This window comes from Pseudophryne corroboree, chromosome 5 (genome assembly GCF_028390025.1).
Source record: "Pseudophryne corroboree isolate aPseCor3 chromosome 5, aPseCor3.hap2, whole genome shotgun sequence".
Taxonomy (NCBI): domain Eukaryota; kingdom Metazoa; phylum Chordata; class Amphibia; order Anura; family Myobatrachidae; genus Pseudophryne; species Pseudophryne corroboree.
Window position 1 is genome coordinate 556888504 of NC_086448.1, and position 24977 is coordinate 556913480.

Consider the following 24977-nt stretch of genomic DNA (forward strand, 5'->3'; position numbering starts at 1 on the left):
GGCATAATCTGAATTGATGGTACTATTGTGTGACCACGCCCCTTCCTTGTTAGAATTCTTTCCCTTTATAAAGCATGGGCTGTAGGGCACACATTTATAGTTTGCAGGGGGGTGCGAAAACCCTAGTACCATTAAGCAAACTTGGCAATGAGAAAATATTTACTAAAAGTTTCATATTAATGTACACTTACTGTATATATAGACTTCTTGCAGATGTCTGCATAACATCACTACCAGCTTCTCCATAAAAACAGATAAAGTACTCTCAGCTTTGGTATATTGTATTCTCATGAGAGTTAAATAAAGATTGCATTCTCCCTGGGATGCAACTGAAATAGGTACCAGTGCTATTCTCCACTTCTCCACACTCTTGGGGCTTATTTGAAGACTGAAACATGTTAATGTCCCTATATTTATAACAGAACTACAGTAGGGTCATCACCTGTAAGATTGCAAATTGATGTTTGTGATGTTTAACACTATTCCCTTTCCACCAGCAAAAAAAAATCTTAAAATGCCTTGAAAAGAAAGTTTGAGGTGTGAATCTAGAAATACACTACAGTATAGCTTCTTAATAAATGGTGACATAGTGGGAAATTGGCTACAAAACACATTGTGAAAGTCTCCAATCTGTCATTTTAAATTTGGACCACAGCCAGTTTAGAGAATTGTTGTTATCATGGGTGGTGCTGGGCTGTACATTCCTACAACCAATGCCACATCAGATATTTTTTGGAAATATTGACAGTCAAGACAACAATACTTACATTCTATACGGGAATCTAAAATGCTGGACATTAAAGCTAAAGCACAGAGGTCTTCTTGGTTTAAAATGTTTTGTAAGAACAAATACCCTAAAGTTTGTACCCTGTCAAGGGAAGAAACTCAGCCCAAATAGGAATAGAAACAAAACGTGTTTAGTTAGTACCACAGATTCTCATAACTGACCAATACCTTTTTTTTATTTCCGTTCCTAGTATTCCTAGTACAGGTGCTTTTGAAACCTATGATTTTTCCACATCTTCTCTCTTAGTAATTAGAGGGCTGATGCAGAGCACAATATTACATGAGTTGGCATAGCACATACTCAGAAAGCCAACACTTGCTAATATGTTCTTGCAAACCAGTACACATCTTGCATGTAAAAATCCCTACACCTGGAGATGCAAAAATACATATATGTAAAAAAAAAAAAATCGCTTTGTTGCAAACCATGTGTACTTGTTGCACTAAATAAATCTGCAATAATCACAGAAAGAACCTGACAGATGGCAAAAAAAGTCAGAATGTGCATTAAAAATACTGCATGCAGGATACTCAACCTGTACTACATTCTACTATTATCTACTATCTTAAATGATCCCCCTCTAAGGGGGTCATTCAGACCTGATCACTCGCTAGGGGCTTTTTGCACTGCTGCGAGCAGATAGTCGCCGCCCATAGGGGAGTGTATTTTTGCTTTGCAAGTGTGCGATCGCATGGGCAGCTGGGCGGTACAAAAAAGTTTTGTGCAGTTTCTGAGTAGCCCAGAACTTACTCAGCTGCTGCGATAACTTCAGCCTATCCGGGACCGGAATTGACGACAGACACCTGCCCTGCAAACACTTGGACACGCCTGCATTTTTCCAAACACTCCCAGAAAACGGTCAGTTGACACCCACAAACGCCTTATTCCTGTCAATCTCCTTGCAAACGGATTCTTCATATAATACAATCATACAATCCACTGCTTTATACTTGTACGACGCGCCTGCGCATTGCGGTGTATAGTCATGCGCAGTTCTGACCTGATCGCAGCGCAGCGGAAAAACCTAGCGCGTGATCAGGTCTGAATGACCCTCTAAGTCTCTTCTTACCATCATGCCACATATGCGCTATACTGCAGTGCACACAACCTGTGTTAAAGCACACATGCCCTGTAATACAACAAACATGTAAACAGTAAATCAGCACACTTCACTAGAAAAAATGAACTTGTAATTCATCACATATCCTTGGACATACAGCTACAAATGTATCCATTGCAGCACAAACTCATTCTTATCTGAGTAAATCACTAAATACTTAACAGAGGCGGAGAAACACGTTCAATTGCCCCTGCTGATTTGGAATAGGCTCTTATGTATACAGTGCTAGTGCTGGCCAGCCTTTTTAGTCTAGGAGACAAACAGGAACCTTGTTTTGGGACGTTGCTCCAATAAGCTGCACACTCGGAAATACCAGCAGCTGGAGGTAAGGAGGATTTGTATATCCATCAATGTCTGGATTGTAATTAGCACACAGAGAGCCGGACACTACGTATGTGTTGAAATATTATGATATAGTATATTCAAGTGGAATTTAACCAGCCTAATATCTTATTAATATACGTTAATCAAAAGAATGGACTGTATCATATTAATACAAGTTCAGTAAAAGACTGGATTTTACCATACTAATTGCATGCAATTAAGGTGGTCATTCCGAGTTGTTCGCTAATTGCCGTTTTTCGCAACGGAGCGATTAGGTGGAAAATGCGCATGCGCATGGTACTCAGCGCGCATGCGCATGGTACGCAGCGCGCATGCGCTTAGTTATTTAACACAAAACTTAGTAGATTTACACAAGCTCGAGCGACGTGTTTTCAACGCTTGCGTGATCGTAGTGTGATTGACAGGAAGTGGGTGTTTCTGGGCGGCAACATGGCGTTTTCAGGGTTTGTGCTAAAAAACGCAGGCGTACCAAGTAAAAACGCGGGAGTGTCTGGAGAAACAGGGAAGTGGCTGGCCGAACGCAGGGCGTGTTTGTGACGTCAAACCAGGAACTAAACGGACCGAGCTGATCGCAATCTAGGAGTAGATCTGGAGCTACTCAGAAACTGCAAGAAAATGTTTAGTAGCAGTTCTACTAACCTTTCGTTCGCTATTCTGCTAAACTAAGATACACTCCCAGAGGGCGGCGACCTAGCGTTTGCAATGCTGCTAAAAGCAGCTAGCGAGTGAACAACTCGGAATGACCACCTAAACCCACTAACATAGAGAATGATGAATGTAACTAACACGTCTGATAAAAGAAAAAGGCTGCTTTAATTTAGATGATCATATTGATGAAAGCATAGGAGTCCATAGTAACTGCATTTTTATTGTTTAGATATACATTTAAATTACGTACATACAGATATGTCCACATACATCTTTGCTATATCCCGCCATGTATGGCACGGTTTTGCATGCCATAGAGTCAGAGATTTAGCCATGCCTTGTGATTTTTCTTAACTTGCTTCTTTAATGTTACTTTATACATATTCTATTATGGCAGAAAACATCCACTCGCTACTCGTGAAAAAGTGCTTAGCCGTGTTTTGCATGTTGTGCCAAACTGAGCAAAAAAACAGTAAAGATGTAAGTGGACACATCTGTACATATAAATTAGATGTATATTTAAATATTGCCACCAGTTGGTTGTAAATCATGTTTGTAGTCTTTTTTTCTTTGATTTTTTTTTCTTTTTGTATTAATGTATGGTAATATAAAATCAAATATTTTTTTAATTGGCTGAACAGCGCTGCTTTTTGTGGGACTAAGGGGTCTGTTTACTAAGCCTAGGGTGGAGATAAAGTCGTTGGAGATAAAGTAACAGCCAATCGGCTCCTAAATGCCACGTCACAAGCTGTGTTTGAAAAATGACAGTTAGGAGCCGATTGGCTGGTACTTTATCTCCAGCGACTTTATCTCCATCCTAGGTTTAGTAAATAGACTCCTTAGTCTTCCATATTTTAGCTTGGTCTTTCAAGTTCTTATGTTACCAATTTTCTCCAAAAAAGGGAGATGCAGTTCAACCAGTTAATTAGCTTACTCATTGCCACCAGATAGACCAGCGCCCAGGTGCGTGTGTGCTTGTACCATATATCCTCTTTATTTATCTCAGTGATTGCTTCATGTTAAGTGGAGACTGATGACATCATCATTGTGTTGCACCCACTTGGCCTGGCCTCATAAAGATAGTTATACCCCTTTCACAATGCCGCAACAATCCGGTTTATTGCAGGGATATTTAACCCAGGTCGTGGATCGGTGTGAAAGGGTCCCCAAAAAATAACCCAGGTCCAATCCAGGTAAATAGTGAAAAGGTGACCTGGGTCATCCAACCTGAGTCCCATTAACACCCTAGGGAAAGCCGGCTCACTGACGCTTGTAGGTGATTTCATCTCCTAGTGCCTTCAGAGGAGAATTGCTGGTAATAACCCGGTTTGAGTCTGCAGTTTTAACGTGTTTCAAACCACTGTGACATGGCTTGAAACCTATCTTTAGTAACCCGGGGTGGACCCAGGATTCAGGTGTGAAAGGAATATTAGACCCTCCAGGGAGTAGGGATAAACCATTGATGGTTAGTACCCATTGATGGTCTGACACTTATGGAAAAAAAATTGTCTATCAATTGATGTCCATTGATAGTGGACATAAGCCACGGTGGCTTGATGTTGAAGAGCTGTCGCGGATTGTGCATGAACAACAGAGGACTGCACATGTGTAATCAGGAGCCAACAAAGGTTAAACCATCTTTTCCATCTCTGGGCAGCAATTCATTGTAACCTAATATCCTGTTGAGTGTTCCATATAATATACACATAGTGCCTAAATTAATCATCCTGTACTCTCCATTGCAGCGTCCCTAAATTGTGAAACACTACCCTGTTTTACACTTGTGCTTTTCATTTTCATGTGATTGAAGAAAAGTACCAAATGCTGCATTACTCAGACTACATCTGGATGTTTAAACCCCATTTAATACAGTTATAACAACCTGATTCTGGAGAATGCATCTGGTTCTCACTTCTCCTGGCAACAAATCGCACAGTTTAAAAAGGGAGATTTTAAAATGAATTTTCAAACTGCAGCCAGCTGAATGGTTATAATGGTGATGATATTTATGTAACATGTTTGTTCAGATTTTCTTTCCAGGCTGTTGGCAGTTTTTTCTTTATCAGCTGGTATGTTTTACTAAGAGCTGCTTTACCTCACCCTGCCCTAGGCCTGTCAAAGCCTCAGACTTTGGGACTCCAGTACTTTTATTTAGACATGTTTTTTTTTCTCTTTACCTCATTTGGGAAGGGCATGGATTTCGGTTACTTGAATTGCACGACTAAAGTTATCAGTTTGCCAGATGTTCTGACTGCAACTGAATTATAGTTAGGATATTAGGATGAAAATTGGTGTTACCGAATTAAAATCCATGACTATTTCATACAGTCTAAAGTATAACTATAATTTGTTTAAATGTCTATGTCCAGCTTTAGGGCCTAATTCAAGGTTGATTTCAAAACAACATTTTCCTCTAATGGGCAAAACTATAAGCACTGCAGGTGGGGCAGATATAACATATGCAGGGAGAGTTAGATTTGGGTGGGTTATATTGTTTCTGTGCAGTGTAGATACTGGCTGCTTTATTTTTACACTGCAATTTAGATTTCAGTTTGAACACACCCCACCCAAATCTAACTCTCTCTGCACATGTTATATTTGCCCCCCCCCCTCCCCCCCTGCAGTGCATATGGTTTTGCCCATTAGATGAAAATGTTGTTTTGCAATCAACCTTGAATTAGACCCTTAAGGCACAATGGTGTGTTTTACTGCCCATGTACAGTAATATAATGTAATGAAATAAAGTGTAAAGTTGCATCATATGCTTGGCAAGGCAGATACGAGGCATGCAAATGGAACTTTATTTACAGGAAATGAATACAGAAACGTGGAATGCCTTACAGGAAATGTGGTCCATTCTTAGTAGGCTGCACCACCAAATATGCCCATTAAGAGGTATATATTTTCAGGCCCATCTCCCTAGACAAAACAAGTCTCAGGTGTCCCAGCAAGCCCTAGCAGAAATTACCTATTTGGACATGCTGCTACTTTCAAAACCTCAATGTCAAAAGGCCTAAAGCTTCTAGAGGCTTCCAAAGCATGCATGTGTTTGGAAAGTCTGATGCTAGTAAATGTAACAAATGTTGTGTAAACTGTATTGACGCGTTTATAAGGTAGGTCACCACTGTTACATTAAACAACAACAACAATATTTAAATTTATGGAAAATGGTAAACTGAGGTTCATTTGTGCAGTGGTAATGGTCAGCCTCTTATAGAGGCCTTAAATTCACTGAACTCCTCCCAACCTTTTGTCTCTGTCTGTGCCAACTGCTGCTCATTTACAAGCATTACTATTATGCACTGGAAATCTAGGTTCCCCAACAGAAATCTAGTTACATTTGCACAAATCAATGCACACAGGAGGAGATTTATCAAAGCTTGGAAAGTAATAAAGTGGAGATAAATAAATTACCAGCCAATCAGGCTGTGTTTGAAAAAGACAGGAGCTGATTGGTTGGTACTTTATCTCTCTCCAATTTATCTCTCCCCAAGTTTTGAAAAATCTCCCCCATAATGAGGTAGAGTTATTCTTGCAATTCCTATCTGCCATTTTGCACTTTGTACATCATTCCTCATTAGAAGACTGATGCATCTCTTTTCGCGGACTTAAATAGCGAGCTTTAGCATACAACAAATGTGAAGAAGTTAATTTATGCATTTTTGCTTATCACTGACCAATTGAGTCCTACAGATCTTTGCTGCATCCCATTTTGTGTAAAAAGGGAATTTTGGGGTGGGAACTAGGCTGTGATAATATGATTGGTCAGACGTTCTCCATCTTGTGGAAGTTTAATGGGAGTGTCGTGGGTATGTACAGTAGCTAGAGTTCTAGCATAACTGGCTCACACCACTGAGGTCATGGGTTAAATTTTTACCATGGCAATGACATACAGTGAGGAGAGTCAAATTATAGTAAATAATACCATGTCACACTATAGTATATACCAGACTTTTGATATTATAAATATCTTCTTTGTATTATTCTAATCATTTCTATATAAATGACTAAATATATGAAAAATACAAAAAGTATATTATTAATATCTTCTGTGTATTATTCTAATCATTTTTATAGTCAAAACTCTGGAGTAAAAAGTCTATGACAGGTGAGGCAGTGCTTCGCCTGCCTACTTTTTCCGCAGATCTCTGATGAACTTGCAGCAGTATATACTGCTGCACCTTTGTATAATGCCCACAAAAAATCTTGGGCTCATTTACAGTATTATATGTAAATCTGGCTCTGGTACTAGCCAGTGCCTCCTCAGCCATTAACCTCACTACATGACCTGCACCATAACACTAACTATGCAGAGTTTTTATATTCTCCCCGTGCTTGATTGTGTTTCTTTCCTCAGGGTACTCTGGTTTCCTCCCACAATCCAAAAATATACTGGTAGGTTAATTGGCGCCCAACAAAAATTAACCTGTGTGTGTGTCTGTACAATACATGGGCAGACTAGATAGACCAAGTGCCATCTTATTTGCCATTAAATTTGATGTTTCTATAAGAAGGGAAGCTTGTTGCAGACAGATTTGTTGCACCTAGGTTGATCATCACATTGGCTCTATGGAAACTTACATGAACAAACATTTTACGTCTCACTCAGAATCAGCCTCTAGGAGTCAACTGCTAACATTGTTTCAGGTGTTCAGTTTGTGCAAAATCACAACCACTCACCATTATAGGTCAAGTGAATTTTAGACAATGAAAACGAGTCTAATCCAGAGTTTCACACACCTGCTGCTGCATTGTTTAAAAGAAGTCCAGGAGAGAGAACAACAAGTAATGTGGTTTGGAGACAACACTGTGTGGTAACACAGGTAACAACAGATAATGGGGGTCATTCCAAGTTGATTGCTCGCTAGCAGTTTTTAGCAGCTGTGCAAACGCTTTGTCGCCTCCCACTGGGGAGTGTATTTTTGCTTTGCAGAAGTGCGAACTCTTGTGCAGCAGAGCGCCTGCAAAATCCTTTTGTGCAAAACAAGACCAGCCCTGTAGTTACTCTTCGTGTGCGTTGATTCTAATGACGGAGGGACGGCTTTTGTCGTCACACACCCACCCAGCGAATGCCCGGCCATGCCTACGTTTTTTCTGCCACGCCTGCGTTTTTCTAAGCACTCCCTGAAAATGGTCAGTTGACACCCACAAACGCCCACTTCAGGTCAATCTTCCTGCGTTCAGCCATGCGACTTGAATGTTCATTACACTCTGCAAACCCACGATGCTCATTGTACCCGTACGATGCGCCTGCGCATTGCAGTGCATACGCATGCGCATAAATGCCGATTTTTAGCCTGAACGCTGTGCTGCGAACAACGGCAGCTAGTGATTAACTCAGAATGACCCCCTATAAGCAACAGACATACACAAGTCACTATGCCATACAAACTGAGACAAATATAAACGTAAGCCTTGCTTGTCTAAGCAATAAATGAACCTTAGTAGCTTTATACCAGGAATCACAATACATATTTCCTAGAACGGGATACGGTCGTTAGGTCGACACAGTTTAGGTTGACCACTGAATGTCGACATGCATTAGGTCAACATGGTCAATAGGTCGACAGGTTGAAAGGTCGACATGTAGTTGTTTTTTTATCTTTTTTTTTATTTTTTCATACTTAATGACCCACATGGACTACGATTGGAATGGTAACCTTGCCCGAAGCGCTCGGCATGCGGGAGTACACGGTGCACTAATTGGGGGTTCCTGTCACTTTACGAAGAAAACGACGCCAAAAAGAGTAAAAAAAACATGTTGACCTTTTGACCTAGTACATGTTGACCTAATGAACATGTCTACCTATTTTCCTGGTCGACCTAATGCACGTCGACCTTCCATGGTAGACCTAATGACTGTCGACCTAAGTTGTGTCTACCCAACAACCCATACCCCCTAGAACAGCCAAAAATAATCAACTTTTATTTTTATTAAAACAGCCACGTATAAAAAAATATGAGTGTAAAGGCAGATGTTCCCATTTTTATAGAATTTAAACATCATTTTTGCTTGGAATAAACTATGGTGGGCCTTCATACCTGTATGTACTGTAATCTGCTCCTTATGGTAACATGGTATAATTGAGAAAAGAGATGCAGTGCTCTGTTATTGGAGTACAACAATGCTATTAGTATTAATGAGTTATTATATGCAATGCAACTCTGTTGAAATGTAATTTTAGAACTCACAATACTTGAGAGAGTGGCACCTAGTATATTGCATGGTTAAGAATACAATTATTACCATGTGTGTGCATTGCAGGGTCAGATTAAGGAAGATGGTGGAGGTGGGTGAAAGGGCTGGCCACCACGGGGCTCCCACACACAAGTGGGCACCCACACCTGACCCTTCAATTGCTGAGAACAGGTGTCCAGCGTACGGGGGCTGCTGCGACTCCAGAGGATGGCACTGCCCATGGCTCTGACCCAACTCATGGTTGCTCTTCTCAGTAGCTCTGATGCTGAGTCCACCAGCCCTCCTTCTTCCAACTGCCACACATGCTGCTTCTTCTGGGATCAGTACTTCTGGGCCTCTCCTCACATCTCGTTTCTCCGCTCCCTTCTTCATGCTGCTTTCTACCTTCGTGTAAAGCTCTCGACTCTGTCACATGGTTGCATGTCCATTATCCCCCCCCCCCCCCCCCCGTCCCGTCCTTGCACTGCATAGCCATGAGGACAGTCCAGTAAGTTTCAAAACTTTCTTCTAGCCATATTGTGAGGATGGTTGTTGGGGGTGGTTAAGGGGTGGGGGGTGATTTGGCAGATAAGGGGACATTTTTTTTGTTGGGGTCCCTCATAACTGAGTTGCCCTTTGGCTTCCACAAGCCTTAATCTGGCCCTGGTGCATTGTAGTACTACCCAAGTTTCTCTTCCATACAGCTTCCTATTTTAGCAATAATTGTAAATTGTTAACCTCACCAGCGCTAAGGGAGCATGTCAGTCTCTCACAATTTGTAGTACAAGTAGAAAAAGCAGGTTGAACTAGCGCTAGTACCAAATAAAATATACATAAATATATTTCTACATATCGGTAACACCTGTAAAATTCAATATACTGTATACTCTGAAGAGGTAAAAAAAATGTATTTGCTAGTGAGGTCAAGCACCCTGAGACTGTCCAGAAACATACATCTATATATAGATGAGAGGAGTAGTTTAAGAGAGCCCCCTCCTCTCTGTGGTTCAGTAAACTTTGGCATTGTGTCCGAGTCTACTGCGCATTCACAGGTCTCCTGGAGCATGGCACCCGCCATGTTCCTGGTGACTAATCTCTACTGTGTACACACAAGTCCCTGGGAGCATGGCACCTCCCATGTTCCTGGTGACTAATCTCTACTGTGCAGATACAAATAACTGGTAAATTTTCTGCTGCACCATTTTCCCGATTATTTTCTGCACCTGCTGAATCGCCGTTGCAGGACTCTGGAGCTGTAAATAATCAAACATATGTGCAGTGTGGCTCTCCCTGGACCCTGCATCACACACCCTGCACTCATTAAAGATAAACCAATGATAAATGATCAGTTGACAGTATAGTTCCATCGCTAAGGACCTTAAATAATGGTCTGAAATCGTGCACAAATAGGATATCGGTCTGGATAATTATCCTGCAATACAGTTATTATTACCAGCTTAGAAAATGGAGTCTGTGCTGTTTGCTAACAAGAAGAACTCACAGTGTAGCGAGGACTGATGAAAGCTTCTCAATCATAAATTGGCCAATTTTTGAGGCAAATGTTAAGGAAAAAGTGGAAATAGTGCATCTACTCTCATTCCCCAGCAAGTAAAACATCTTGAATTATACCACACTTGTTAGGGCACTTACAAACTTGGTCCAAAGCTCTTACCAGGGGGTATATTTACTAAAATTCGTATTTGTGTCGATTTGGAGGGAGATTAAACACGAATGACATCGAATGTGTGAATTTGCAACTTTTTGAATTTTTTACGCCACATTTACTATGCTGTCGTATTCTGCATTTTCGTTTTTTCCGATGTCGATGTCATTCGTAATTTCGGCCAGTGTTTTACAGGAGTGAATAGTAAAACACTGCCGACATTAAAACAATGAATCTCGTCCGGATCTGTGAGATCCGTGCAGGGCTTCATTGTGCACCTTTAAAAAAAAAATAAAGTGTAAAAAATCAAGAAAAAAATTGCGTGGGGTCCCCCCTCCTAAGCATAACCAGCCTCGGGCTCTTTGAGCCGGTCCTGGTTGAAAAAATATGGGGAAAAAATGACAGGGGTTCCCCCATATTTGATCAACCAGCACCGGGCTCTGCGCCTGATCCTGGTGCCAAAAATATGGGAGACAAAAAGTGTAGGGGTCCCCCTTATTTTTAACACCAGCACCGGGCTCCACTAGTCAGAGAGATAATGCCACAGCCGGGGGACACTTTTATATAGGTCCCTGCGGCCCTGGCATTAAATCACTAACTAGTCACCCCTGTCAAGGGTACCCTGGAGGAGTGGGGACCCCTTAAATCAAGGGGTCCCCCCTCCAGCCACCCAAGGGCCAGGGGTGAATCCCGAGGCTGCCCCCCCCCCATCCAAGGGCGGCAGATGGGGGGCTGATAGCCAAGTGTAAAATAAAGAATATTGATTTTTGTAGCAGTACTACAAGTCCCAGCATGCCACCCCCTCAAGCTGGTACTTGGAGAACCACAGGTACCAGCATGCAGAGGAAAAATGGGTACCTGTAGTACTACTACAAAAAAAAAATACCCAACAAAAAACAGAACACACACCGTGATAGTAAAACTTTATTACATACATGCACACCTACATACATACATACTTACCTATGTTCACATGAGGGTCGGTCCACTTCTCCATGTAGAATCCACGGGGTACCTGTGAATAAAATTATACTCACACAATCCAGTGTAGATCTATCCTCTTCTACTTGTAATCCACGTACTTGGCAAAAAAACAAACTGAAAAACCCAAACCACGCACTGAAAGGGGTCCCATGTTTACACATGGGACCCCTTTCCCCGACAGCCGAGACCCCCGTGACTCCTGTCAAAGAGGGTCCCTTCAGCCAATCAGGGAGTGCCACGTCGTGGCACTCTCCTGATTGGCTGTGTGCTCCTGAGCTGTCAGTCAGGCTGCGCACGGCAGAGATACAATGTAGCGCATAGGCGCTCCATTGTATCCAATGGTGGGAACTTTGCGGTCAGCAGTTGAGGTTACTCGCGGTCAACCGCTAACCGCAAAGTTCCAGCCATTGGATACAATGGAGCGCCTATGGTAGAATCCTATGGAAGAGTATAAAAAGGACCTGGAAAGGATCCTGAAGGAGGCACTGGAAAAGGGAATACTCACCAAGGACAAATTTAAATACATATACCCGGAACATCCGAAAGTGGCATTATTTTATCATTTGCCGAAAATCCATAAGGATTTAAGGACCCCCCCTGGAAGACCGATAGTGGCAGGGATTCAGTCACTAACGTCTCATCTTTCATGCTATATTGATGTTTTTTTTTAAAAAGCTAGTTACTACACAACGAAGTTATATCAAAGATACTATGCAAATCTTGGATATACTAAGTAGGATGAAATGGGAAGAAGGCTATTTACTAGCAACATGTGATGTCAAATCACTTTACACCTCAATTCGGCATGACCAGGGAATAGAAAATGTTCAGAAAATCCTTACAAATGAGTCAAATATGAAGGAAGATCAAATTGGTTTCCTAATGAAAGGTATCAAATATACACTAGAGCATAATTTTTTCTGGCATGGGGGCAAGTATTTTAGACAAACCCAGGGAACAGCGATGGGTACGAATTTCGCACCTTCATATGCCAACCTCTTCCTTGCCCAGTGGGAAAATGAATCTATATGGGCGAATAATGAGTACCTGCCTAACCTTACATTATGGGCTAGGTATATAGATGATGTGATCATCATCTGGAATGGGACAAAAGAAGATCTGGAACAATTCGTTATAAAGATAAACATAAATGGATATAATCTGGAGTTCACAATTGAGATCAGTGACACAAGTATTAATTTTCTAGATCTGACCATTTTTATTGAGAATTGTCGAATTGAAACAAGAACATACAATAAGGAAGTGGACTGCAATAGTTATTTAGATTTTAAGAGCAATCATCACCCAAAATGGTTGGCAAATGTCCCTAAAGGTCAGATGAAACGAATACAGAGAAATTGCTCTAAGAAAGCAGACTACAACTTACAGGTAACGGATCTCATGAAAAAATTTGGAGAAAAGAACTACAGAAAGAGTGATTTGGAGATGAATAAAGATGAGGTGGATGAAATGAGTAGGACAGATCTCCTCCAATATAAAGCTAAAGATGAGAGGAAAAAAGAAGATGTGATGTTCCTGATGGGGTTTTCAAGCCAGCAGAGACTTTTAGAAGAGAGCATATATAAGCACTGGCACATCCTCACTGCAGATGAGGAGTTAAAGGAAATCTTACCGGAAAAACCTATAATAATCTATAGAAGAGCACCCACTCTAAAGAACAGCCTAGTGAGAAGTTACTGCAAGAGTGATAAGAAGGAAAGAACAACGTGGCTAAAGGATATGGAGCCGGGATTTTACAGGTGCAATAACTGTGTGGTCTGTAGAAAAATGAGAAATATATCAACGAAACCTACAGTGAACTATAAATCTAACAGCACAGGAAAAGAATATAGAATTAAGGACAAGGTCACATGTAATTCGAAGGGAGTGATCTACCTGTTGACCGGTCCCTGTGGGCTTCAGTATGTAGGGAAGACCTACCGCTGTCACAGTATTCCAGAACATTTTTCTAAAGTCCACGAAAGTAACCCTACAGCCCTAGAGTTCATTGGAATTAAATTGGTAGAGAAGTCATGGAGAGGGGGAGACTAGGATAGTGCACTCCTGAAGGAAGAAGCAAGAACTATTTTTGAATTGGAGACCCTTTTACCGAAAGGATTGAATATAGATTGGGAACTTAATCCATTTTTAAAAGATTAAGCTATAGAAACCAAAGATTAGGGAAGTGCATTTTAAAATGGGGAGGGGGGTGTTATTTATTATGACGTTACACATAGGCACTGTTTTGTGTTGTTTTATGTTATTGTATGTGATATTTATGGACAATCAGAATGTGACATTTTGATTGCTGAAATAAGAAACAATGGAGTGCCACATGCTAAGTACAAAGGAGGATATGTGTATATAATAAATTCCGAATATTATTATAACTCCGAATATGTTGGGACTTTGGAACAGCAGGGGTTGTTATAATAGCTTAAGCTATGGACACTGCCAAATCTACCTAGGATAAGAGGACGGAATTGACACTAAGAGATACTGATAAGTCACTTGGACAAAAAAACGCTGTGAACAGAAAGAGTACAAGTAACCATGACAACCCAGACGAGGAACGGAAGTGACGTGACGCAAGGCGTAACAGTGATTGAGAAGATTCAAGTTACCATAGCAACATAACGCTGGAAGCAGCGAAGTTCTTTACAGGCGGAAGATTCTTACCGGAAGTGACGTGACGCAGTACACAAGAGGATCCCGGTCGCCATGACAACAGACGCCGAGGAGGGTTTAAAGAACGGGGTAGGAGGTGCACTCGGCCATCCTGAGGAAGCCTGTCTAGGTGAAACTAGTTCATAGCAGAGGCACCAACAACTGTCTGCCGGCAGACACCGTGTCTTTTTGAACCTGTGGTATTGAAGTAAGTCATGCATGATATACTCCTGACAAAGAACGCTGTTTAATATCAGGAGATACTTATGTTACAATAAGACTGAATATCGTGTGAAGCAGAGTATTTTGGTCTGGCTGTACACTGTTTACTTCTGAAGATACAGGAACTGGTATTCCCCAGCAAAATCTCAACTCTCCTGAAAGAAATCGGAGTTTGTTTGGAGACTGTAGCTGTGGACTCTGAGTGGGTTTATCGCTGTAATAAGCGTAACACAGACTATATATGTTTTATGTTGGTTTGTTTTGTTAAAGTATACCGGTATTAGGATTCACAACTATACGATTTTAGATAGAAATAGAGTTAGAGAAAATGTCTTTTATGATGTGTTTTTAACACTATATTCTGAATAAAGAAAATATATTCATTTGAACACCTTTATTGGATTCATTTATATATTCTGATTACTCTAAAGGGAAATATACCGAACTCACTTGTTAAACTTAAGCGCTGGGAGATATTTTATTCTCTTTATTCTTTTTTTTTTACACTTGGCTATCAGCCCCCCATCTGCCGCCCTTGGATGGGGGGGACAGCCTCGGGCTTCACCCCTGGCCCTTGGGTGGCTGGAGGGAGGGACCCCTTGATTTAAGGGGTCCCCACTCCTCCAGGGTACCCTGGCCAGGGGTGACTAGTTAGTGATTTAATGCCAGGGCCGCAGGGATCTATATAAAAGTGTCCCCCGGTTGTGGCATTATTTCTCTGACTAGTGGAGCCCGGTGCTGGTGTTAAAAATATGGGGGACCCCTACGCTTTTTGTCCCCCGTATTTTTGGCACCAGGACCAGGCACAGAGCCCGGTGTTGGTTGATCAAATATGGGGGAACCCCTGTCATTTTTCCCCCCATATTTTTTCAACCAGGACCGGCTCAAAGAGCCCGATGCTGGTTATGCTTAGGAGGGGGGACCCCACGCAATTTTTTTCCTGATTTTTAACACTTTCCCACCCCTTCCCACTGGTAAACATGCACGGATCTCATGGATCCATGCATGCCTATCAGAACACTTAAAAAAAGCAGGTCTATTTTAAAACTGCTTTTTTTTACGATTTGTATTTTTTCACGGCAGTGTTTGTCTATTGCCGGCAGTGTTTGTGAATTACAATTTTTTGTAAATTACCGAGTTGTATAAATTAACAGGCGCATTTGACCGATGGTGTATTCATTCGTATTTTATTTCTTTGACTTACAAAAAAATACGAATGCCCTCATCACTGCCATGATTTCAGTTTAGTAAATTCCCGAGATGACACTGTGAAGAAAAAACACCAAATCGGTCAAAATCGGGACCTTAGTAAATTTACCCCCAGGTGCAGTATATGTCAACAAAGCCACTTTCTATGTATGCTAGGGCCGCAGTCTGATATCTCCATATTTTGCCAAGTAGGCATGCTTCCTTTTCTGGTGCATGGTTTCTTATGACCTGGAGGACACCACAAATGCTGGGATGCAGCAGTGCAGCCTTTCACAGTGATTCACGGGCTCAGTATAACTAACACTTCTTGATCTGTAATACTACCCTATCAGCAGGGGTGTATTTAGGGGTGAGGGTGCCCCTAGGCACAACTGTTATGGCCGTTGACCTCTTGCCTAAGTATATTATTTTCATTTATTGGTTGTAAGCTCTCATTTCATGATAGCCAATTTAACAGACTAATAAAAAAGCCACTATGACTTTTTTTTATTTTTAATCACTGCATGTATACATATTTGCTAAGTAGGACAGCTTACAGGGGCAGTGTGTGTATGTCCTACCCAATTCCACTCAATTCAAGATGGTATATGGGGCCTAATTCTGAGTTGATCGCAGCAGCAAATTTGTCAGCAATTGGGCAAAACTATGTGCACTGCAGGTGGGGCAGATATAACATGTGCAGAGAGAGTTAGATTTGGGTGGGGTGTATTCAAACTGAAATCTAAATTGCAGTGTAAAAATAAAGCAGCCAGTATTTACCCTGCACAGAAACAATATAACCCACCCAAATATAACTCTCTCTGCAAATGTTATATCTGCCACCCCTGCAGTGCACATACTGTAGTTTTGCCCAATTGCTAACAAACTTGCTGCTGCGATCAACTCAGAATTACCCCCCAGGTATGGTACAGTGGAAATATTTAGCAGTTGTGGTACCCACGTTTGGGATACCCATTTACCCCCATCATGGCTCTAACTGCAGTCAGCGCTGCCTAAAGACCCCTTTTTCTCTTGCTGACACTGATAGGGTTAAACTCCCTACCTGGTGCCTGCCAACAGCTAGGACAATGGGACCCAGGACATCCCGCCGGATACGGGAAAACGAGAATCTCTGGAGTCCCAGGGATTGGAGGGCAAGAAGGCGCGCAGGATAGAAGGAGGAGTCATATAAGAAGAGCGGGTCTGAAAGGTCCGGCTGAAGTCCTGGATGAGCGTGTGCTGAGAGGAGCAGAGCGGGAGGAGAACCGCCAGCCGCTGCCGGACAGTGAGCCATGACGTGTGCCCGTAGGTTCTACGCTTGGGAAGCGCCTGACAGGAAGAGGGGAGATCACCTTGCCACCAGGACTGGTGCATGCATGCTCAGCAAGAGCCACGCAGGGAAGAGGAGAGCCGCCAGCCGCCCTCCGCAGCTGTGAACAGAGAGCCGGGACCCGAGAGGCAGCTGGAGGGTATGAGTCCACGGGCATCAAGGGGGAAAAGGAGCAGCAGCCAGGAGACAGCTGATGAGGGAAGCGCCGTGTGGCCACCCAGCCAGAGAGAGAGAGAGAGAGCACCATCGCCGAGGTACAGAGTAATTGCAGCTGGTCAAGAGCAGTGATCTGGGCTGCAAAGCAGAGGTGACTGGCAGGAGCCGGCAGCTGATTCAGGTATTTGAGTGCCCCACAGTCCTTGTACGCCCGCTACTCCTAGGAGGGCTGGCCAGCACAAACCGTGTCCGGTATTTACCCACTGCCACTCCTGGCAATAGGCCCACCTGACCCTAAGCAGAAACAATCTGATTATACTGCCACAAAAGAGTCGCTCCCTCAGTGCTCACAGTACAGATCCCTTCCATTCCCTTTGCAAAGGGGATACCACAGCCGCAGCACCCCAGTTGGGGATTCTCTGCCCTTTAACTTGGAGGACAGTTAGTCTAAGAGACTCCCGCATCACAGTGAAACTCTGCAGTTGAACTATATATTAGTGACTTGACATTCTATCCGGAAAAACTCTAATTTCCCTGTGGTCTCTAGATGCCCCTAGGACATTGAAGTACTATTGGCGCAAGGAAATATTACACGGTGTGATAAGTTTACAGACCCACATACCTCCCCTGCAAGTATTGCTGATCTCCTAAATGACTCTCATCGGGAGTTTGTTTGCTTGTTAAATGGACTAAAGAAGTTGAGAGGCATAAAGATTGGTTAAGTTTGCAGCAACACCTTGTGGACTCTTTAGGTATTACACCAATGCAGTAAAGGGAGATGATTGTTTTGTCTTGAACTTACCTGAATGTGATAACTCTGTTCTGAGATTTCACATTACTAAATAGTTGGCATAAACAGGTATAAACACCATTTACGTGCCTTTCAGCTAGATAATATGCAGTGGTCATTTACCCCACAACAATAAATTGCATATTGTACTAATGCTTATTACATATGACCAACTTTAATGGAGAGTGTTTTATAATGGCAACCAGCTGATCCCTGCACAATAAATGGTTGTCACCATCTCCCTGTGTAGTGGTCCTTGAGTATATTGTGCATTGGGTTGTCCTCCCAGGGTACTCCTTGTCCTTCTGTCCCAGCTATACAGGTGACAAAAAGAGTAGTCACTGGTCCCAACATTGTTGAAGAGTGGATTCTGCTGACCACGAACACGACTGAACTTCAGGAACGAACCCACTCTACCCACTTTACCGCTACATTACACTTGGCGTCCACGAACAGGATCGTTTCAAGCTGTCAAACCCAGACACTCCTGAGTCATCTTCGGGACAAGGACAACCACCAGCGTTACCCGGAAACCCGAATGGGACGACTGCATCACCTATCACCATGTCGTACTACTTTGGGGCCCCATGGTTACCAACATACATAGGAAAACAAGTTCCTGGTTCAAGTACTTTCAAGGCATTTAGAAACAAAATGCTTTCTATGTTTCGCTTATATACACTCACTGAAGATCAAAAAGTAGAGATCCTGAAGGGACAATTAACAGGCCCGGCACTGAGAGAAGTAGTAGCATGGGAAGATATGAGAAGAAGAGCAGATTGTATATGCCAGAAACTAAGGAACATATTTGACTGTAAAACGGTAGCAGAACTAAAGAGCCACCTGTATGCGAGAAAGCAATGACCAGGTGAATATTTGCAGTAATTTGCACTAGGCCTACAGGAATCCCTGAATGGTACAATTGTTGGACACACAGGATGTTGGATTGACCGATTAAACCCTAATTAACTTATTTATTAAAGGAGCACAAGGCAAAGCAATTCGGCCACAGTTATGAATGTGGAGACGCCAAAAGCCAGACAGTTTTCTCTGAATTTAAAGAAGATGTCTTACAAATATTGGTATTGAACCAGGGCGACGGGACTGAAGATGACAGAGCATCAGGGAAAATTGACAAAGAAACCCTCCAGAGCATCTCCCCGTACAAAAATGTAGATGCCTTCACCCGAATGGGGGCAGTCCTTCAGCAGGAGCGGGCCCCACCAGGACCAGACCCTATCAAAGCCCTGAATCATCAGATGACAGACATGACGCTTAGCCTGTCCCGGATGAGCCACAGGCTGGAAGAACTTGGCAAAGAACCAAGTGGAGGCCGATGCAGAGAATGGCATCAGGAGCGTGGTGGAAGAAACTACACACGATGGGAGGTCACGAGAGAGTCAGGTGGACAGTAGAGATGAGCGGGTTCGGTTCCTCGGAATCCGAACCCGCCCGAACTTCATGTTTTTTTTACACGGGTCCGAGCGACTCGGATCTTCCCGCCTTGCTCGGTTAACCCGAGCGCGCCCGAACGTCATCATCCCGCTGTCGGATTCTCGCGAGGCTCGGATTCTATCGCGAGACTCGGATTCTATATAAGGAGCCGCGCGTCGCCGCCATTTTCACACGTGCATTGAGATTGATAGGGAGAGGACGTGGCTGGCGTCCTCTCCGTTTATAGAGAAGAGAGTGAGACTAGAGTAGAGAGAGACACAGTATTTACTTTAGTAATTTTGGGGAGCATTAGGAGGAGTACTACTACTTGCTGAAGTGATAGTGTGACTGTATATCTGACTTGTGGGGGAGACAGTGGGGAGCAGTTAGAGTCTGAGAGCAGGAGTACATATTTTAACGTACAGTGCACACTTTTGCTGCCAGAGTGCCACACTGCCATTGTGACCACACTGACCACCAGTATATATATTGTGATTGTCTGCTTAGGAGTACTACTTGCAAGTTGCTGATAGTGTGACCAGTGACCTGACCACCAGTTTAATTAATCACCACCAGTTTAATATATATATATATATATATAATTGTATATAATATATATATAATTGTATACCACCTACACGTGTTTTTTTTTTTCTTTCTTCTTGATACATACTACTATAGCAGCTTACTGTAGCAGTCTGCGTTGCTGCTGAGCTGACAGTGTCCAGCAGGTCCGTCATCAGTCATTACATAATAAATATATATACCTGTCCGGCTGCAGTACTAGTGATATTATATATATATATATATTAATTTCATCTCATTATCATCCAGTCTATATTAGCAGCAGACACAGTACGGTAGTCCACGGCTGTAGCTACCTCTGTGTCGGCAGTCGCTGGTCCATCCATAATTGTATACCACCTACCCGTGTTTTTTTTTTCTTTCTTCTTGATACATACTACTATAGTAGCTTACTAGAGCAGTCTGCGGTGCTGCTGAGCTGACAGTGTCCAGCAGGTCCGTCATCAGTCATTACATAATAAATATATATACCTGCCTGGCTGCAGTACTAGTGATATTATATATATATATATTAATTTCATCTCATTATCATCCAGTCTATATTAGCAGCAGACACAGTACGGTAGTCCACGGCTGTAGCTACCTCTGTGTCGGCAGTCGCTGGTCCATCCATAATTGTATACCACCTACCCGTGTTTTTTTTTTTTTCTATCTTTCTTCTTGATACATACTACTATAGTAGCTTACTGTAGCAGTCTGCGGTGCTGCTTAGCTGACAGTGTCCAGCAGGTCCGTCATCAGTCATTACATAATAAATATATATACCTGTCCGGCTGCAGTACTAGTGATATTATATATATATATATATATATATATATTAATTTCATCTCATTATCATCCAGTCTATATTAGCAGCAGACACAGTACGGTAGTCCACGGCTGTAGCTACCTCTGTGTCGGCAGTCGCTGGTCCATCCATAATTGTATATCACCTACCCGTGTTTTTTTTTTCTTTCTTCTTGATACATACTACTATAGTAGCTTACTGTAGCAGTCTGCGGTGCTGCTGAGCTGACAGTGTCCAGCAGGTCCGTCATCAGTCATTACATAATAAATATATATACCTGTCCGGCTGCAGTACTAGTGATATTATATATATATATATATATATATATATATATTAATTTCATCTCATTATCATCCAGTCTATATTAGCAGCAGACACAGTACGGTAGTCCACGGCTGTAGCTACCTCTGTGTCGGCAGTCGCTGGTCCATCCATAATTGTATACCACCTACCCGTGTTTTTTTTTTTCTTTCTTCTTGATACATACTACTATAGTAGCTTACTGTAGCAGTCTGCGGTGCTGCTGAGCTGACAGTGTCCAGCAGGTCTGTCATCAGTCATTACATAATAAATATATATACCTGTCCGGCTGCAGTACTAGTGATATTATATATATATATATATATATATTAATTTCATCTCATTATCATCCAGTCTATATTAGCAGCAGACACAGTACGGTAGTCCACGGCTGTAGCTACCTCTGTGTCGGCAGTCGCTGGTCCATCCATAATTGTATACCACCTACCCGTGGTTTTTTTTTTTTCTTCTTGATACATACTACTATAGTAGCTTACTGTAGCAGTCTGCGGTGCTGCTGAGCTGACAGTGTCCAGCAGGTCCGTCATCAGTCATTACATAATAAATATATATACCTGTCCGGCTGCAGTACTAGTGATATTATATATATATATATATATATATATATATATTAATTTCATCTCATACTCTGCTTTACTGGTTTATTTTTCCGAGTGCCGCCACACATCGCTACTATATATATATATATATTAATTTCATCTCATTATCATCCAGTCTATATTAGCAGCAGACACAGTACGGTAGTCCACGGCTGTAGCTACCTCTGTGTCGGCAGTCGCTGGTCCATCCATAAGTATACTAGTATCCATCCATCTCCATTGTTTACCTGAGGTGCCTTTTAGTTGTGCCTATTAAAATATGGAGAACAAAAATGTTGAGGTTCCAAATTTAGGGAAAGATCAAGATCCACTTCCACCTCGTGCTGAAGCTGCTGCCACTAGTCATGGCCGAGACGATGAAATGCCAGCAACGTCGTCTGCCAAGGCCGATGCCCAATGTCATAGTACAGAGCATGTAAAATCCAAAACACCAAATATCAGTAAAAAAAGGACTCCAAAATCTAAAATAAAATTGTCGGAGGAGAAGCGTAAACTTGCCAATATGCCATTTACCACACGGAGTGGCAAGGAACGGCTGAGGCCCTGGCCTATGTTCATGGCTAGTGGTTCAGCTTCACATGAGGATGGAAGCACTCAGCCTCTCGCTAGAAAAATGAAAAGACTCAAGCTGGCAAAAGCACCGCAAAGAACTGTGCGTTCTTCGAAATCCCAAATCCACAAGGAGAGTCCAATTGTGTCGGTTGCGATGCCTGACCTTCCCAACACTTGACGTGAAGAGCATGTGCCTTCCACCATTTGCACGCCCCCTGCAAGTGCTGGAAGGAGCACCCGCAGTCCAGTTCCTGATAGTCAGATTGAAGATGTCAGTGTTGAAGTACACCAGGATGAGGAGGATATGGGTGTTGCTGGCGCTGGGGAGGAAATTGACAAGGAGGATTCTGATGGTGAGGTGGTTTGTTTAAGTCAGGCACCCGGGGAGACACCTGTTGTCCGTGGGAGGAATATGGCCATTGACATGCCTGGTGAAAATACCAAAAAAATCAGCTCTTCGGTGTGGAAGTATTTCAACAGAAATGCGGACAACATTTGTCAAGCCGTGTGTTGCCTTTGTCAAGCTGTAATAAGTAGGGGTAAGGACGTTAACCACCTCGGAACATCCTCCCTTATACGTCACCTGCAGCGCATTCATAATAAGTCAGTGACAAGTTCAAAAACTTTGGGCGACAGCGGAAGCAGTCCACTGACCAGTAAATCCCTTCCTCTTGTAACCAAGCTCACGCAAACCACCCCACCAACTCCCTCAGTGTCAATTTCCTCCTTCCCCAGGAATGCCAATAGTCCTGCAGGCCATGTCACTGGCAATTCTGACGAGTCCTCTCCTGCCTGGGATTCCTCCGATGTATCCTTGCGTGTAACGCCTACTGCTGCTGGCGCTGCTGTTGTTGCTGCTGGGAGTCGATGGTCATCCCAGAGGGGAAGTCGTAAGCCCACTTTTACTACTTCCACCAAGCAATTGACTGTCCAACAGTCCTTTGCGAGGAAGATGAAATATCACAGCAGTCATCCTGTTGCAAAGCGGATAACTGAGGCCTTGACAACTATGTTGGTGTTAGACGTGCGTCCGGTATCCGCCGTTAGTTCACAGGGAACTAGACAATTTCTTGAGGTAGTGTGCCCCCGTTACCAAATACCATCTAGGTTCCACTTCTCTAGGCAGGCGATACCGAGAATGTACACGGACGTCAGAAAAAGACTCACCAGTGTCCTAAAAAATGCAGTTGTACCCAATGTCCACTTAACCACGGACATGTGGACAAGTGGAGCAGGGCAGGGTCAGGACTATATGACTGTGACAGCCCACTGGGTAGATGTATGGACTCCCGCCGCAAGAACAGCAGCGGCGGCACCAGTAGCAGCATCTCGCAAACGCCAACTCTTTCCTAGGCAGGCTACGCTTTGTATCACCGGTTTCCAGAATACGCACACAGCTGAAAACCTCTTACGGCAACTGAGGAAGATCATCGCGGAATGGCTTACCCCAATTGGACTCTCCTGTGGATTTGTGGCATCGGACAACGCCAGCAATATTGTGTGTGCATTAAATATGGGCAAATTCCAGCACGTCCCATGTTTTGCACATACCTTGAATTTGGTGGTGCAGAATTTTTTAAAAAACGACAGGGGCGTGCAAGAGATGCTGTCGGTGGCCAGAAGAATTGCGGGACACTTTCGGCGTACAGGCACCACGTACAGAAGACTGGAGCACCACCAAAAACGCCTGAACCTGCCCTGCCATCATCTGAAGCAAGAAGTGGTAACGAGGTGGAATTCAACCCTATATATGCTTCAGAGGTTGGAGGAGCAGCAAAAGGCCATTCAAGCCTATACAATTGAGCACGATATAGGAGGTGGAATGTACCTGTCTCAAGCGCAGTGGAGAATGATTTCAACGTTGTGCAAGGTTCTGCAACCTTTTGAACTTGCCACACGTGAAGTCAGTTCAGACACTGCCAGCCTGAGTCAGGTCATTCCCCTCATCAGGCTTTTGCAGAAGAAGCTGGAGGCATTGAAGGAGGAGCTAAAAGGGAGCGATTCCGCTAGGCATGTGGGACTTGTGGATGGAGCCCTTAATTCGCTTAACAAGGATTCACGGGTGGTCAATCTGTTGAAATCAGAGCACTACATTTTGGCCACCGTGCTCGATCCTAGATTTAAAACCTACCTTGGATCTCTCTTTCCGGCAGACACAAGTCTGCTGGGGTTCAAAGACCTGCTGGTGACAAAATTGTCAAGTCAAGCGGAACGCGACCTGTCAACATCTCCTCCTTCACATTCTCCCGCAACTGGGGGTGCGAGGAAAAGGCTCAGAATTCCGAGCCCACCCGCTGGCGGTGATGCAGGGCAGTCTGGAGCGACTGCTGATGCTGACATCTGGTCCGGACTGAAGGACCTGACAACGATTACGGACATGTCGTCTACTGTCACTGCATATGATAGTCTCCCCATTGAAAGAATGGTGGAGGATTATATGAGTGACCGCATCCAATTAGGCACGTCAGACAGTCCGTACTTATACTGGCAGGAAAAAGAGGCAATTTGGAGGCCCTTGCACAAACTGGCTTTATTCTACCTAAGTTGCCCTCCCACAAGTGTGTACTCCGAAAGAGTGTTTAGTGCCGCCGCTCACCTTGTCAGCAATCGGCGTACGAGGT

At 43.1% G+C, this 24977-nt stretch overlaps 1 long non-coding RNA gene across 1 annotated transcript in view; it reads left to right on the forward strand.

Moving 5' to 3' along the window:
• The first annotated feature begins 2085 nt into the window (after positions 1 to 2085).
• The window catches only part of LOC134929214 (uncharacterized), a 190321-nt gene continuing 167429 nt past the window's right edge, over positions 2086 to 24977 (forward strand). The window contains exon 1 of the long non-coding RNA XR_010178387.1: positions 2086 to 2232. This is a non-coding gene — a long non-coding RNA (uncharacterized LOC134929214). The remainder of the gene's footprint in view (positions 2233 to 24977) is intronic.